The sequence below is a fragment of the Psammomys obesus genome, unplaced genomic scaffold, assembly GCF_907164565.1.
Source record: "Psammomys obesus unplaced genomic scaffold, mPsaObe1.curated_primary_1811, whole genome shotgun sequence".
Classification (NCBI taxonomy): domain Eukaryota; kingdom Metazoa; phylum Chordata; class Mammalia; order Rodentia; family Muridae; genus Psammomys; species Psammomys obesus.
Window position 1 is genome coordinate 7,704,535 of NW_026585626.1, and position 4,546 is coordinate 7,709,080.

Here is a 4,546-nt window from a genome sequence, read left to right on the forward strand (position 1 = left end):
AGGCCTACACACACACACACACACACACACACACACACACACACACACAGCTGTACTCTGAGCAAAGGCCCTTGTGGATTTCTTTGGGCAAAGGTGGCAGAGATAGACTTTTATGGTCCTTTTGTCACATACTAGGATAGAGATTCCATTTGGATTGCCCAGCTAGGTTCAAATTCTGACTCTGCCATGTTTGTGTTAGTCACTTGAGACCCCGAGGTCTCACCCCGTGAAATGAAATGACCATGTGCATCTGGCAAGTGTGCGCTGACCCGTGTTTTCCTGGCAGGCTCCATACCCTTTCTTGGCTCCCAGGAACGGCTCCATCCATGGGGAGAGTAGGGAGGCAGAGGGAGGCCTCTAGAGACCTGGAGGGTGGAGGGATGGCATCTCTGCTTTCCTTCTCCCTTAGGAAGCTCTACAGAAAACTTTAGGGATGGATTTAAGGTCGTAACCTTCACCTCTGGGGCCCTGGCATCTGCTTCTCTCCTTCCTGTGTGCTTTGGGGTCTCCTAGCCATGGGTGTTTGCTCAGAAAGCCAGGTTCCATGGCTCACAAGTTTCGTTCCTTATCCTTCCCTGCCTGAGGCTTGAGTGTGAAGCATGCACCCCACTTCCTTCAGCCCCTGCTGTCTCCTCTGCACCCTAACCTCACACAGACATCCACCCTGAATTGCAGCAGTTTGCCACCACATCTGACTGTTTTCCCTTTGGTACAGAGTCATGTCACGTAGCTCAGGCTAGCTTTCAGTTTACGATCCTTGTGCCTTGGTTCCGACAAGTGGTGGGTTCACAGGTGTATGCCTGGTTGTGAGGTAGCTTGAGAGTGTACGTTCTAAAGCTCCTCTCTGGCTCAGCCTTGCCCTAGCCATGAATCAGACTCACATGTCTAGAAACAGACACTAGACAGTCAGGACAGCTCAGAAGAGCTGTGGGCAGGATGCCTGGGGGAAATAGTGCTGTGAGCACCCGGCTCCGTTTAGAGGTCCTTCCTCCATCTCTTGTGTAACTGGCTAACCCTTGTCTCCTCAGATGTTAGGTCTCACACTAAAAGTTGGTGCCTATGTCAGAAAAAGGCCAGACCCAGGGCTGGGGTATTACTGGTGGGTTTCTGTGGACCAGATTTGTGTGGGCCTGCTGTTCCCACCAGGCATCAGGCCTGCTGGTAGGTACTATTCCTCTGGGGACAGAGCAGTCAAGGTTGCTGAGGGAAGCCATGTGGTCCGTGTTGCTCAACAGACTCTAGAGCAGACAGCTGGCAAGGGACACAAACCAGCATGTGCATCAGGTGGCAGGCACCGAAGAAGGACCCAGGGGTGTGGCCCTTAGGGACCCTGCTCTTCCATCTTCTTTCACTATTCTTCCTGGAAGGATACTTTGCAGAAACTTTTTCCTAGTCATTTGTCCCACAGATGTACAGTTTCTCCTTCTACCCTGGGCACACAGCAGTGTTTTACAGGCTGAAAGAAGGGAGGTTTGTTTATTTCATTTTTGTTGCGTCTCCACCAAGAAGTCATTTCCCCTCTTGGGGGTGATATTGTTCCTGCTGAGTATGCATGTCTTTAGGGCCCATGGACAGAAGCAGAGGACATGGATTCAGAGATTCAGGGGCAGGAAGAGCCAGCAGGTGCTGGAGGACAGATTCCTGCTACCTGATCACCTCGACCCTGAGCCCAGCACAGTCACTGGCAGCTTCTCTGCCATCAAAAGTGCCCTCATCCCCACTCTCTCCTCCCCGCCCCTCTACAGTGTCCTCAGTAGGAGTTTCAGATGGTGGAAGGGAGGCAGCCTGGATGAGAAAGGTCAGGAGGACGAGGTCAGAAGACAATGGTCAGAGATGAGAACGTTTCAGTCACCTGGCTTGTGACAATGTTAATGCTGGATGCACAGAAGAGTTTAAGGAACCTCCAGGGCTGCTCCAATGTTACCCCACTTTCTTCACCTGATAAAGGGAGATTGAGCACAGGGAGGTGGGAGAGTTCTGTAGAGGAGAGGGAAGGCCACAGAAAATCAGGACATCATTGATTTTGACAGAGATGCTCTGCTGTTTGGAATATTCCTATGAGCCAAGGGCACTGGGGACCCAACCAACATGAGGACACAGGTGAAAAACTGAGGCAGAGAATGAGGAGCACAACTATGTGCCTATAATTCACTCTTCTGTGGGTTGTCTGCAAGAGATCTGGTCCTGCTAATGACTGTCCTGTATTTACAGTAACAACCAGGAGCAGGAGGGCTCAGCACACTTGCCATTCACACCCCACCCATGGGAGCTCTACCCAAGGCACATGGCAGAGCAGAGACCTGGGAATCTCTCTGAATCCCTCTGCAGCTCCTTCCCAGACCTTCTCCTCTCTCTTTCTCTTCCCAGAGGCTCAGCCTCTCTTCCTTGCTTTATGTGAGATCTCTAATAAAAACATCCTGGGAAGGCAAGCTCTTGAGTGCTTGCCTATAATGCTTGAAGCCCAAGGTTTGATCTCTAGCACCCAATGAATTCGGTTTGGTTGCATGCTACTGCCATCTCAGAAGTGGAGGTGGGAGGATCAGAAGCTCAAAGCCATTGTCAGCTATGTGTTGAGGTCAAGGCTAACCTGCACTACATGAGACCCTGGAAATGCAATATCTCCGTGGTCTCTCTCTTCTTGTCTGGGACTCATTTCCTATTCTTATTCCCCAGGCCCCATAGTGTTCTTCGGCGCCACCACTCCATAGTCAATTCTGCTAAGGGCTGTGTGACAAAGGTACACCCTGTGGAGCTGTAAATGAGACATGTAATTGTGGCATGCTCTGGCCCCCAACATATGTAATAGACCCGTGATCCTTAGCTACCTTCACTGTTTGTAGAAACTTGAGGGCAGACCTAGGCTGTTCCTCTATTTTCCTGCCCTCACCTTCAGAATGGGATCGGGCTACTCACCCAAGAGCCTTCTGAATCAGATCAGTTATCCTGTTTGCTTGTGTGCTTGCTTGCTTGTTTTTGAGACAGGGTCTCCCTATCTGACTGCCCTGGAACTCACTATGTCAATGAGGCTGTCTTCGAACTCACAGAGATCCACCTGCCTCTGCCTTCCCACGTGCTGGGATTAAAAGTGTGTGCCGCTACACCCAACCTGCTCAAACCAGTGATCTTTTGATTTACAAGCTCATGAACTACTGCCTCAAGCAAAGGTACCTCTGCTGACCCATTTCAGCCCCAGAGACATGGAGCTGGAGACCCGTGACCTCTTTCTCACCCTCTTCTGCCAGACAGCACTGGTCAAATGCTTCCTTTGGCTTGGTGCCCTGCACTGAGCTCCCCTTCCAGGACAGCCGAAAGCAGGCATCTTTTTCCTCGTGGACTACACGCAGGCACACTCTCACATTTAAATACAGCCACCCACGGGTGTGCAGACACTCACACCTGCATGCCCAGGTCCACGTAGGCACACTCCCATGTTGGTACATGCGTACATGAGCACGTACTCCCACGTACTCACCTTTATACGCACCTGCACACAGAGGTATACACTTCCACTCTGTCCCTCTAAAGAGCACCTTTGTAGTTCCCACAGCCCCAAGGGCACACAGTAGGACGGATTAAGAGGGCCACGTTCTCCATTGATGAGCAGACGGGATGGGAGGGGGCAGGAGAAGCAGGCAGCAGGGTCCACACAGGCACATGGATTTTCCCAGTCACTGAAGAGTACCACAGCACTTCCTGCTCTGTAGACTGAGCTAGGGAAGCAGGGAGCTTAAATCTATTCATGGGCCAACGATGGGAAACTGGGGGCCAGGGGCTCTCCCTGGGCAGTAGATGTGGCCCTGGAGGTCTTCTCCTTGTGGTTCCAGATCTATGTTCCCTACCAGACTGGTTGGTGGCCATTCTTCCTTCTTGGCTTCTGGTCTGCACCACCTTGGCTTTTGGTGTGGAGAGAAGGGAGGATGGTGCTCTGTTTCAAGGTGGGGCAAACCTTCTCCTCATCATCCAGAAACCTCTGCTCCTCAGCAGCAGACCTTGTTATCTTTTCACCTGAAATTTACTGTGTAGCCCAGGCTAGCCTTGAACTCAAGGAAATCCTTCTGTCTCAGCCCCCTGTCCAAAGTGTTGGAATTCTAGATGTGAGCCACTATGCCAGGCTCCATCCTCCCTTCTTTCCCACATCATGGGAGCAAGGTACCATTTTGTTTATTCTGGGGTGGCCCCTCCTTCACTCCAAGATTTAAGACTCTAAGAAACCTGACTATTTGGGGTACAGTGGTCCAGCCCAAACTCCTTTGTCCATATTCATCATAACTTGATGGTCACTTGTTCTCCTCTGTTCAGATATGTTTACCCAGTACTTCCTGAATGTCTGCCATATGCCATCCTGCAGGCCAGGTGTTGCAAAGACAGTTCACCTCCAGTTCATGCTGCCTTATAGTCTCAGTGCCCACTTATTTCTATAGGTAGTAGTTCTTGGTGGAGTTGTTATTGGGAATCCTCAGCTTTGATTGGTTTCTAATACTCTTCTTCATCTACATTCCTGTGTGTGTGTGTGTGTGTGTGTGTGTGTGTGTGTGTGTGTGTGTGT

General features: G+C 50.9%; 1 protein-coding gene across 1 annotated transcript in view; it reads left to right on the top strand.

The window, feature by feature from the left end:
- Lrfn2 (leucine rich repeat and fibronectin type III domain containing 2) overlaps positions 1 to 4,546 on the top strand; it is a 159,308-nt gene that overhangs the window by 616 nt on the left and 154,146 nt on the right. The gene's annotated exons all lie outside the window — the stretch shown is intronic.